Source organism: Bidens hawaiensis, unplaced genomic scaffold (assembly GCF_021521415.1).
Source record: "Bidens hawaiensis isolate Kalapana, Puna unplaced genomic scaffold, B.hawaiensis_p1.1 tig00051427_1, whole genome shotgun sequence".
Taxonomy (NCBI): Eukaryota; Viridiplantae; Streptophyta; class Magnoliopsida; order Asterales; family Asteraceae; genus Bidens; species Bidens hawaiensis.
The window spans coordinates 78,076-92,529 of NW_027499224.1; positions in this window are offsets into that span (position 1 = coordinate 78,076).

Genomic DNA, 14,454 nt, shown 5'->3' on the forward strand with positions numbered 1-14,454 from the left:
ACCTTAGAATAATAATTATATTGATTTTTGATTTTTAAATACTTAACTGAACTAACTAGACTGACTAACAAAACTTACCAAAAATAGAAAACTTAACGGGGAACTAACTGTGTTAACTTAGGATGGAGAAAAACGTCTACGTAGGTCTGAATCAAATTGTAGGCCTAACAAGCTAATGGATTGAATGATATCTAGACACCGGTCCCTAAAGATGACATGACTAAGGATCGCTCGGGCTCACTGGATTACCTCTCGGTCTCACACAACAAACCCTAACTACTCAAAATCGGCTAAAACGACCAAACCGGGAAATAATTGCTAACGTGTTCTAATGAAGGATCACCTCTCGGTCTCACCAACACTCGACCATGATGGAAATGAATACTACACAACCAAGGATAGAAGAACAATTCAACTAAAAGTAAAATAGATCAACTAGTCGCTCAAAACACCTAAACTTGACAAGAAACGAACTCGCTCTCGCGCAATCCTTATTCTAGCATGCAAAGGCAATGAGACAACCCTAACTTCCTATCACCTCTCGGTCTCAAGGAAGGTGTTTAACCGCTGTACTTAATCCATTAAATCCCGCAACAAAACCCTACGGCTGTTCCTACCGCTAACAAACCCTAAACACAAAGTCTAGAATCAAACAATGCACCGATCAATCAATACAAAACTAATCGATCAACACACGGGGTTTATGCAATGAATCACCAAAATTTCCAGCCCTTAAACACAACCTATTTCATGTCTAAATCAAACTTTACAATAGCAATTCAAGTCTATCAATCAAACAATCCATAAAACCTATCAAACACTAACAAGAATCATCATTCCTAGGTAGAACTAACAAGATTAGCCAATGATCATATTTGGACAGCCATGATCATTAAATAAAAGCATCATTAAACTCATCTTAAACATCAATTCAAACATTCAATAACCAATACTAATCAATAACAAGTCAATCTCTCAAGTAATTGCAAAACTACTAATCAATTGAACAAGTAAATCAAAGTATATGAACAATGAAAAAGATGTAAGGATATGAATGAATTCCGGGCTGTTCTTGGCTGCTACAACTGATGAAAAACCTTCCCGAGGCTTGATTCTTGTGTCTTCTTCCTTCCCTAGCCGCCACAAGTCCAAACCCTAGCTCCACAAAACTTTTTCTTCTTTTCTTTCTCCTACTCTGTTGCGATCGGAATCTGCCAGCTGCTCTAGGGTTTTTTTTTCTTTTTTTTTTATGTTATAATATGAGGCTTGGGCTTTTCCATGATGTAACGGACCGGGCCTTGAGTTTTTACTTGAAAACGTATGCGTAAAAGGCTCGTAAACTACTCCAAAAGCTCGGTTTCTTCCTTTCTTTTACCCAAAACCTACAAGATTAATAAATGATGTAAAACCTATCTAAAACGAGTTAAAACATATAAAATATAATACGTGGATAAAACGTGTGGAAAATACGAGTGTTTTACAACATATCAAAAACCGACACTAATATGGATGTTTCTCGTCGTAAAACGTCTTTATGAATTTGTTCGTATTTATTAGACATATATATATATATATATGTATGTATTATCAAAACAAAACTATAATAAACGTATTCATAGTGTTAACTATACTTTTACCATCAAGTTTCGTTAAGATTTCCAAAATATAAATTTTATAATAATTATATATTTAAACATTTATTATTATAGTAAGTCTTAACTCATATTTATTTAAACTAACTATTGGTAAACCCGATTTTATGATAAACAATGATTTTTATAATAATAATAATAATAATAATAATAATAATAATAATAATAATAATAATAATAATCGTTAGAGATCAATCGTTCAATCCATAACGTATCCAACCATAAATATAACTCAAATCATATCGAAATCCTAAATTCGTTATACGTATTGCATCATTTATAATTCACTTATAATATTATTCAATTAGGATTTTTGTTGGTAATTCGCGAAGAGTGTGATTGTCACTTTCTTGACATATTCATTCCCATTTGGCTTAATCGATTAGGTGAGTTTTATCATTCCCTTATTTTACTCAATTTTCACAAACATTTTGGGGACATATGCGTATATCATACTATACATACATATCTATATACATATATGTCAAAAATAGCAAACGTGTAATTGTGTGTGATTAATCAAATCTACTTGTTATGTGCTTACTTGTCTTTGTATTCAATCGCTTGACATATCCACATGGAGAGGGTTCTTATTCTATTGACCATCGCCCGATTCGCTTGGCAACGGTCTTAATCTTATTCTTATTTGCTCATGGTTGATTTACCGGCGCCCGATTCGCTTGGCAATGGTTTAATCGACAACTTACTTGCTTATGGTTTGATATCATTACTATATTTATTATGTTTTGCTTATTTATTATATTAATAGTATTTTTGGTGTCAAAGCTTGGTGATAAATTCACTCAACATGTTTGTTGACAAAACTCCATTTTCTACGCATACGCAAGTTGCCTGAGTTGAAGGATAGACACTTAGAAAGACCTTAGGATTATAATGAAGACATACATGGATTTAGACTTGTTGTATTTATTTATTTGAATTGTTTGGTTGTATTTGATTATTGTGTGTATTATTTGAACAAAATAATTAATTAGATATTGTCATTTATATTTATGATAGTGTCTTCGAGCTGTGAGCAATCGGATCACGCCCCGTCATTTCCGCCTTAAGTTGGGGTGTGACATAATCATCTATTTACAATATTTGATTCCTTTAATACTAATGTTCCAACTAACACATGGTGGGTTGACTCTTGTTATATAGTTCATGTTACTAACTCCATACAGGGATTCCTTACAGAGAAGATTTGGAAACATCAGCGTTTAGGCCACATTTCAAGAGATCAAATGTTAAGACTCGTAAAGGATAAAGTATTACCCAATCTTAATTTCTCTGATTTTGAAAAATGTGCTAAATGTATTAAAGGTAAAAAGGTGAAAAAGAATAAGAAAGGTGCCACAAGGAGTTCAGGACTTTTAGATTTCATACACACTGATATTTGTGGTGTTTTCTCTCATGGCATAACTAGCAATACATCTTTCATAACTTTCTTATATGATTACTCTCATTAAATGTACTTGCATTTAATCTGAGAGAAATCTGAAGCACCTGGCACGCTTAAGATCTTTAAGGTTGAAGTTGAAAATCAACTTAACCTTAAGGTAAAGGTAGTCAGATCAGATAGAGGAGGCCAATATTATGGCCGACATACTGATATTGGTTAAGCTCCTTGTTCTTTTTTGACCTATATAAAGAACATGGGATCGTGAACCAATTCATCATGCGGGGTACTGCTCAGCATAACAGTGTTGCTGAGAGAAGAAATATAACTCTTAAGGATAATTTTTAAGTTATTAAATTGAGCTTAGAATTGCTTCTTAATTGTTTTTTAGATCAATATCAGAGATCCAAAGCTCTGATACCAATTGTTGGGATCATTTTGACTAAGCTCGTAACAATGAACATAATAAACACACCAATAGAACAATAAACAACTAATATGACCCTTTGAATGGATTAGTCTCACATTAATTAATTTCATATTTAATTATGAGTCAATTGTATTATCAAGGTAAATTAGCAGCGGAAATTACAAGCCATTAAAGGTTTCATATGGAAGAAAAATTTTGTATTAATTATAACAGAAAGCTTACAATCTATTGCCCCCCCTTGACCTTAGCTCATCATTCACTGATTTCAGTACAATAGTACTCTGATCAAGTGAAAGTGTGATGTGTAAAGTGTTAATAAAGAAGAAACTCTCTTCTTCATTTTATACAAGTGTTAAACTATGGATGAGCTAAAGGTGAAGGTGAAAGCTATATCTAACCAATTTTGTTACAAACTACTGATGAACAAATCTAAACAACTGTTCTTAAAGAATCCTATGAAAACTACTGATCTTGTTGAAACAACTGATGTTTGAACCATCAGTTGTTTTTCTTCAGTATTTTGGATCTTTAATACTTTGCTAAGTAGTTATCTTTTCTTCAGTTCTTTATATTAGCAGTTTTACATGGTCAGATCTTTTGGGAGCAATAGTTTGACAAAACCATAATGTAGAACAACTGATGTTTAGTTTTTGGACAATAGTTCTTTGCTACGTTCAACAAGTCATTAAGGTCTTATTACTAACTGCTTATATTGAGACTTTAGTATGACTATTGAGGGTCTCTAAGTTAATTGAAATTTGAATGACTGTAACTATCTACTCCAGTTTTAGTATAAGAGTTGATGAGTGCTTTAACTTGGCCAAAATAATGAATACTCATCACAAATGATCCATCAGCCAAGTGGAAGAATGCTGGCATATATCTCACAATTCATGTGGTCTTGTAGATCATTTCAACATTTAACCTAATGACATAAATAGTCCCAAGTTAACTTAGCAATTATGTGATGGATATAAGTGCGTAATATGAAAAGACTTAGAAACTCTTGCCCTTTAATGCCTTTTATATGTGTATGAAAAGATGCCATAATACACCACTTTGAACTATCTCATACACTTAATCTCCATCAATCTAAAACATCTTTAGGGAAGTAAGAAAAAGGATTAGGATCAGGCCTTCATCCTCATCAAAGATAACCATCCCTACAAGTAAGTATGGTTAATTATGTACTTACATTATGATCATGATTGAGTTTACACTTTTGTGATTATCAGTTCAGTCTATGTTCTTGTGATATAACCAATATATGGTATTAGAGCCTATGTTAGTTATATTATTTAATCATGAATATGAATATTAAGTTTGACATCCATTTAACTTGATTTCACAATTTAATGGATCTAAGCTACGAATTCAGTTTTCTGGAAATAAGTGCTTCAATTTCATATTGATAGTGTGTGAACCAATTTACTATTTCAAAATTCATGATGAACTAAAATGTGCATTGATGTATATAAATTTATACATCTTTTCAACAAAAATATCTCCAAACAGGCATAACAATAATATTAGAATAAATACCCATTAATCTTTATAATTTCTATTAGAATAAAACGAGTTGATGCGCAAAGAAAAACGGAGAAAAGTTGTTGAAGCCAGCTCAACACATCCCATGTTGAAGCAAGACACGACCCATGTTGCAAGCATATGAGGAAAAGACAAATTCAGAAGTCCTAACATGACCCATGTTGACACCACCACACCCCATGGAAAATACAAAAGAAAAGATAAAAACTAATGAAAACATGGGTCATATTGATCTTAGCATGCCCCATAGTGATAGTACAAGAGAAAAGACAAAATGGAAGCTTCTGAAGCCCACCACAGGCCGTGCCTATGCCCAACACGGGTCGTGTTCCCTCTCCTGACGTACTTTCTGACACGAGGCAATTAACACTATCCGACAAAACCCTCAACATGGGCCGTATTGACATCAATACGGGCCGTGTTGAAACATCCTAATAAGCCAATAAATACCTTGACATTCTTCATTGAACCCATACCACTTGGGTGGCTTGATCACCATAAAAACTCCACTAATTCACTTCAACCACCTCCCTCCACCAAGACCATCCATCCATATTTTTAAGATCAAAGAGATTAAGCTCTTTGAAGAAGTCATCAGCATCAAATATTAGTCATCCAAATTGGTTAGTTTGTTTAAATTTGATCATGTTTGTATCTATTTGGTTAGTTTGTTTAAATTTGATCATGTTTGTATCTATTACTTTGATGTATAAACCATGCATATTATTAGCTAAACTTTCCTGGTACCATCTTGGTTTATAATAATTCTTAACTCAGGTATAATAATATTGGTTAAACATGTTTGGTTTGTAAAATGTATAGATTATGTTGTAATTATCACATGATGAGAAATGTTATATCACCTTTAAAAGAGGCACCAAGTGCCGATCTTGATGATAAGTCGGGGAAATGCCATTCTTGTGAGGCCTTGGTTGAAAACATAAATCCTAATATAAACGTGGACTAAACGAATTATTGGTAATAATTAATTATCTTTTAAAATGGCAACATTGACAATTATGTGAAAACGGATTGTTAAGGTTATTCCAATAAAATTGGTTGGTCACTTGTCAAGTGAGTGTATAAGATAATCTATTTTTAAGAACTCTTGGGTGGTTATTACAAAGTTCTATAATTATCCAAGAGTTGGGCGTGTTAATACTTAGTAATTCAATGTTAATTCTTTATAACTTAACTAATATTAATTTATATTTTAAGTACAATACAAAGGTTATTTTAACTAAAATATCAAGGACAATTCACTTAATATTTTAAGGGATAGTCTTATCTTTAAAATAAGTTACCTTATGAATACTTAACATAAACCAACTTGCTTACATGAAATGATGTTTTTTGTGAAGGTTATGAAGTTATGCATATCTCTCTCTTTAACTACCATGGAATAACATGACTTAGGAATAAGGTGTTATTTCCACATTTAATTACAAAAGCAAGTTTATATCACATGTTTACTAATTAGTTATTAAACCAAGTTAAGAGGAGTTTTAACCAAGATGGTACCCTTTTATCCTTAGTCATCTCTATAAAAATATAAAAATCCAAAAATATTATTTTTAATTTATGCTTTTAAATTCCATTGAAATTTACTTGTTAAATCAAAACCATTATGATGCTTGCTTCCGATTAAAATAAATACAATGATTTAGTAGTTAAAATCAAACAAGTGTGTCAGTGGATCGATTGTTTGTTCTTACCCATACTATACTACATATACGATAGGTACACTTGCTTATTGTGTGTAATCTAGTTAAGATAAAAATCATTTTATAAATTTAGAACTCAACTTTGTGTGAAACAAAACTCTTTTGAAACAAAACTCTTTTTCTTCTGAAACAGTTTTTGGTGCCGTTACTGGGACACACGCTAAATTTTTACAAAAAATCAAAGCGTCTACAAAAATGTTGTTTATATTGTATATATTTAAAAAACTTATCAAAAAGAACAAAAAGATTTTTATTTTATTTTTATCTTTTTAGTTTTACTAGTTGCTTACTTTAGCTTAATTTTAGTTGTGCCATTAGACCTTTTTACTTTCCTAGGTAGTGTATGTCCACTACATCTACATCCGAACTCGTTTCACCACTTTCTGAACTCGAAGGCCACTTTCATCGTAGATTTTGCACTCGCGCACGTAAAGAAACCAAAGGAGTTAAGGATGAACCGAAAGGAGATTCAACAACCTAGGAAAACCAAGAGGAACCCATGATGGCGGAACTAGAAAACGGGCTAAAGATGAGGCAATATGGGAAGTCGACACTCGATGGCTATGGCAATAGCGTTGCACCACCCGATTTTCTTGCAAACTTCGATATCAAATCTAGAACCATTCATATGATTGAAAACTCTGTCCAATTTCAAGGACTTCTTGATAAAGATCCCTTGTCTCATATTTTCTTCAAAGTTGTAGAACTTTTAGAATCCAAAACTGCTCCAAAGATCAAGATAGACTTAAACTATTCCCATTTTCTCTTCGAGGATACGCATTGTAATGGCTTGAGTCCTTACCATCTGACACCATTACCACTTGGGATTAGATGGTAGAGAAATTCCTTCTAAAATAATTTCCATCAGACAAAACTGCCAAGTATCACGCTAGCATCACTAGATTCCGGACCGATGAGGACGTGTCAATATTTGCAGCATAGGATAGATACAAGAGCCTTCTTTTATGATGTACGCACCATGGATTAACAAGTGGCTTCAAGTCCAAACTCTTTCTGACGATCAAACTAGCCAAAACAAACAAGTAATCGATCAAATCACTGGTGGAGATCTCGGAACCAAATCTTTGAATAAGGCATTCGAGATCCCGGAGAAAGCTGCCAGAAAAAGTTTTGCCTATAGCCACCTTGATCAACCCTATCACATAAAGGTATGCACCATGTCAGAAATACTTCCTTTATATCTTCACAATTCGAGGCATTCTCGAAGAAATTTGAACAAACTTCAATCCGAGCTGGTCAAAGCAAAGGTGAAGTATGACAGGTTTGGGAAGCTCACATGGTCATTACTGCCAAAGTATTACCATCGAAGAATGTGATTTTGTTAGCCGACAGAATAACATGTATGGCAACACTTACAACCTTGGTTGGAGAAACCATCCTAACTTCAACTGGAGGGGTGGAGTCAATAATCAAGATCTAAATGGCTTTAATAAACGACCTTTCAATCTAAACCTCTATACAGAACTAGGGTGCAAGTTCCAGCCAACAACTAAATGGTGGATCTACAGCGGAGACTCTTCTGACGCAACTTATAGCAAGAACTGAAGCTTCGAACAAATTGACCAAAGAACGAATCCTGAAGAACGAATTGGAGCTAAGGAACCAAAAAGCTTCCTTGAAAAACATCAAAAATCATGTAGGTCAGTTAGCCCAGCTACTTTCCAAGAGACATCCTAGAGGACTCCCTAGTAGCACGGTTACTAACCAAATGCTCAAGCCAATTTATATAACCCTAAGAAGTGGCAGAATTGCCACAAACAACTCACAAGTCATACCTATCCAATATGAAGGTGAGACTGAGGTTCTTGACACACCCAACAATCAACCGAACATAACTACTCCTAAACCTATCAAAGAACCTGTGAAACTGTATGTTCCACCAATTCCATATCCAGCCTGACTAAAGAAGGAAAAGATGGAGGTACAATATGGAAAATTCCTAGAACTCTTTAAGCAATTGCATATTAACCTTCCATTCAAAGAAACCGTTTCCCAAATGCCAAAATATGCAAAGTCTTAAAGGAAGTTCTGTTTAACAAAAGGAAGCTATAAGAACTATCAAACGCAATACTTAGTGAATATCGCTCCACCATTCTCCAGAACAAGCTTCCAAAGAAAAAGACTAACCCTGAAAGTTTCACTATCTCTTGCTTGATAGGAAACTTGTTTGTCAGCAATTCTTTAGCCAATATAGGGGCTAGCATCAACTTAATGCCCTATGTGGTCTTCTCCAAGCTAGGACTTGGAGAACCTACCTCAACACTCATGAGCATTCAGCTACCCGACAGGTTATTGAAATACCATAGAGGCATAGTTGAGAATACGTTAGTTAAAATTGATAAATTTGTCTTTCCGACTTCGTAATTCTAGACATGGATGAAGACAATTTTGTACCCCTTATCCTAGAAAGACCATTCTTAGATAACACTAGAGCACTCATAGATATCTGCACCATCAAACTCACTCTTAGGGTAGACGATAAGGAGGTAACTTTTGACAAAGGAAAATCTATAAAACATCCGCAGTACACTTTGTTTCAGCATACTTTCTGGAAATGTGTGAATCAATAGTGAGCTGCCATCTAGGTGAAACAACTGAAAAAGAAGCATGTGACACACAACTGATCGAGGAGAAGGCATACACCGTCATCTCAGAGAATCAAGTTGTTGGTCCAAAGGAGGAAGAAGACGAAAGCAACTCATAGGAGATATTCAAACCATTTTACAGAGAACTAGATCCTAACGCTAAACCTTTTGTCGAAGATCCTCCTACTCTATAACATAAAGAATTACCCAAACACCTCGAGTACGCTTTCCTTGAATTTGCAATTCTCATTTACTTATCTTCATTTTTTCTGATCTTTCTAGCAATGAGAAAGAAAAACTACTCGAAGCGCTTAAGTATCATAAGAAGGCCATCTCTTCGAAAATCTTGGATGTTAAAGGCATCAGCATGTCATTTTGCACTCACAAGATGCTAATGGAATAGACTTCAAACCTGTAGTGCAACACCAAAAAAGACTAAACTTGAACATGCAAGACGTGGTGAAGAAGGAAGTTCTCAAACTGCTTGATGCTGGATTGATTTACCCCATATCCGATTCTCCATGAGTAAGTCCTATTCAAGTAGTCCCGAAGAAAGAAGGAATGATGGTGGTAACCAACAACAAGAATATGCTGATTCCTATGAGAACCGTCAAGGGATGGTGAGTTTTCATAGATTATAGCAAACTCAATGATGCCAGTAGGAAAGATCACTTTCCCCTCACGTTCATTGATCTAATGCTCGAACGTCTATTAGGAAAGATGTAATACTGCTTTCTTGACGGATTCTCTGGCTATTTTGAAATTCCAATATCCCATGAAGCTCAGAAGAAAAAAACATTCACATGCCCCTATGGCACATTTTCTTACCGACGAATGCCCTTTGGGTTCTGTAATACTCCATCAAATTTTTCAATGATGTATGGTAGCTATCTTTCATGACATGATTAAGGTTTCAATTGAAGTCTTCATAGATGACTTCTTCGTCTTTGGTGATTTATTCAACATGTGTCTTGAAAATCTAAAACGGATGTTAGCATGGTGTGTGGAAACCAACATTGTGCTAAACTGGGAAAAATGTCACTTTATTGTTAAAGAAAGCATTGTTCTCAGACACAAGAATTCTCAAGCAGAACTAGAGGTGGATAAAGCTAAAGTTAAAACCATTTCAAAACTTCCACCACCCAAATCTGTTAAATCCGTTCAAATTTCCTCGGACATGCGGGCTTTTATCCGCGCTTCGTAAAAGACTTTTAGAAATAGCCCGGCCAATGAGATGATTTCTTGAAAAGGATGCAACATTCATCTTCTCCGAACAATGTTTAATGCGTTCCAAATTCTGAAGGACAAGCTTTTAGATGCTCAGATTATTGTAGCTTCAGACCGGACACTACCATTTAAAATCATGTGTGATGCGAGTGACTTCACAATTAGAGTAGTCTTAGGAAAAAGGATAGATAAGCACTTTCATCTGATCTAATACGCTAACAAAACTCTCAATGATACTCTGGAGAATTACACAACTACCGAAAAGAAGCTTTTGGCTATAGTATTCGCTTTCGACAAATTTTGTTGTTATCTGGTGCTTTCAAAACCCTCTTCTACACAAATCATGCGGCGATTAGGTACTTGTTCAACAAACAAGATGCTAAAACACGTCTGATACGATGGATTTTACCTTTACAAGAATTCGACATTTAATCAAGGGTAAGAAAGGTGCTGAAAACTTTGCAACCGATCATCATTCTCATCTGGAATGTCCAATATAAATGAAAACTTCCCCCATGAATTTTTTATGAACATCCAGAATCGTAAAGGAGATCATCCTTGGTTCGTTGACATCACAAATTACAAAGCCAGTAGGATCATTCTCAAAGGAATGACCTTTCAGTAGAGAAATAAATTCTTCTCTGATGTCAAGTATTACTCTTGGGAAGATCCTGACTTATTCCGTTTGGGAGCTGATCATATCATCCGAAGATGCGTGCATGGAGAAGAAGCATGCAAGATTTTAAAACATTGTCATGAAGGTCCAACAGGAGGTCATCATGGAGCCACAGGGACAACAAAGAAAGTATTTGACACCGGCTTCTATTGGCCTACCATTTCCCAAAGTTAGTGCACAGATTTGGTGTCTTCAGCTGTTCGAATAGGATAGGGGTAGTTTAGTCTTTATACTTAATGTAAAATGGCTCACTCTCTAAGCATGTTTAGCGAATGAGGATCATTTGTTAAAGGTTAGGGCTATTCGTTAATGTAAGGGCCCATTCGTTACTACCGTGTAACAAATGAAGGCTCATTCGTTAAAGTATATTCATTCGCTAAGGGTGTTTAGCGAATGGGCTACAAGAAAACCTCATTCGTTAGTACAGTTAACGAATGAGAGGCCTTATTCATTACTACAGTTTTAACGAATGAGACATGCCTATAAATAGGACTTCCATAGTAACTAGCATAGAGATCCGTGCTATATTTATGTCTAAATATTGTTATGCTGCCGGATTTTCTTCAGACTATAGTGTATCTTCATCCATCTTGATGTATTGGTTCTTAATGTATTGAAAACGATCTTAGCTTATCGGCATTGCAACTTAGATCATGGCTCAACGTTCGTATAAACGTATTTACTAGTGGTATCAGAGCAGGATGTTGCTCGTGATACGTGTTCTTCGTGTTCATCAGATTTTATCTCATAATTTTATCTGATTACAAATGATTTTCATGGATAATCAATGAAATTGAAGCTTGAATAGTGTTCAACATGTAAATCCTAACGTTTGCGTACAGTTTGGTGGTTTAATTGCTTGATTTGATGATATTTTGATGAAATCCGCCATGGATAGAGCTTGATTTTCCAGAATTCGGCGTTGTAACCGTTTTTCCGGCGAGTAATAGATTTTTCCGGCTACAGTAACCACCTAACAGCTCATTCGTTATTTTAAAGTCATTCCTTAACGGAGCTTTAACGAATGAGCTCATTCATTAAAGGGTTTAACGACTCTGAGCTTCATTCATTATATGCTCATTCGTTACGGAGTTGGACTCATTCGCTATTTGTGCCATTCGTTGAATTTAATGTATTACATCTCATTCGTCTACTGTTCAGACGAATGAAGGAATTAATGTATATAGTCATTCGTTATTGGGATTAACGAATGAGACCCATTCGTTCAAGGGTAACGAATGTGGATGGAGTTTGGACGAATGTGCTACTCCCGAATAAAGGTCAAGTAACGTATTAGGAGTTAAAAAAAAGAGTATTTTCGGAAAATTTTATTAAATGAAATTTTTTGGGGATATTTCAAATATGCGGGGCACTCTTCTTGAAAAGTTTGATGATATATTTTTCAGCCGACTTTTCACACATATCGATGGGCCAAGGGGGAGTACCCTATTAAGTTAAAGAGGCGTTTATTGAAGATTTTAGAAGAATTGTTCAAGACTTTGCCGAATTTTTCAAGAAAAGGGGGAGATAACAATTTCAAAGAGTTTATTCGACTGGTATCCTCCTACGTTTGCAAGGATTTCTTGAAAATTACTGCAATTCGGGTGGTAATATACGATTGCAAAGCTATGTTTAACTGAGTTCAAGACTGTAATTGTTCTTCGATTGATAATTGCTTTGTTCGAGATTGAAACCTGACTATGTGGGATACGTGTGTCTTTCCGTTTACTTCTTTATGAGGGACTTCGATCCTCACTATGTTGGGTACGAGTATTCGGCAGATTACTTCTATTTAAGGGGACAATTCTTGAATGGGGTGATCTTTTTAAGGAATATACAGGTCTTGTTATTGGATTGAAGAATCTCATCATTCGGGATTGATTAATGAAGGTTGGAACTCTAAATCATATGCCCAAAACATTAGCGCATCCGAACGAATGTGATGTCGAAGAGCTTCAAAGAATGATAATTTGGGATAGACGTTATCAAGAGAGTGAAGACCGAAGTGAAAGATGTTGAGTGATCGGGTTGTTTATGAAGATGTGTGACGAGGTCAAATGTAAAGATATTTTTGCTTTACAAGTGCTAATAGATAGCCGATGACTTGCTGCTAATTGATTCATTTGATTGAAAAAATATCATATGCCAGTTGGATGATCGGAATAATCACCTGGACATGCTTATTTGAGGGGAGATGTGATACAAGTAGCTACAAGTTATTTTTTTGCTTACAACAAGTAAGATTTTGTCTGTTTACACAAACCGAGAATCATCAGCCAAGGAGGAGTTAAAGTATTACGGCTGATGATCTGCAGTTAACGTATTTGTCACTAAAGTATTGGATGCTAAAATATTGGAAAGCATTTGACAGTGTGACATTCGTGACAAAACCGGACACACCTTAGTACTTACAAATTGAATAAGCGTTTAACCGCTTATTGTGTAACAAACAAACGAATAACCGAACGGGTCTGGTTATGACCTGGATATCCCAGGGGGGCCATCTAAGTGATATGTCTATTATAAGCCAACATATTGATATTAAGGCCTTATATGATAGCAAACTAGATAAACGAAAACATTCTCGTTTAACTACCCGCTATGGATTTTAACGCGAAAGATAGTTACGAAACACGCATTGTATCATCCGTTAAGTCAAAAAAGAATTACCAAACACTTGTTGGGGATGCTTTAAGCGATCTGTGAAAATATTTTCGATTTTTACAAACAAATGGTATATTTTTATAAATTTACACAAAAATGGCCGAAAAAGATTCGTTTTCGCGCTATTTGTTGTACCCGATATATTTTTCTTGCTAAAAAACAAACCCGAAATAAATTTGGACTCGGGATTTCGCATGATGCAGGGAAAACAAGTTAAATTACCAAGAAACGGGCCAAAGGGACCCCCAAGATTACGGCAGCAAGTGGGGGGAAATCACCTCCTTTTGTTTCCTTCCTTTTTAAGTTTCTACACCAACTCTACTACTATTTTTTCAAACATCCACAGCTGACCAACTAAATCTGTAAGTCCCGAATCTGGATCACTACAATTATGATATCAACAATCTAGGTGTTGGCACGGAATTCCAACACTAGATGATTCAAGAACACAAACAAAGCTCAAACACGTAAAACACAAGAGTGGCTTCAAAACACACGTTAATATTAACGTCGGGTGCTTAAGCA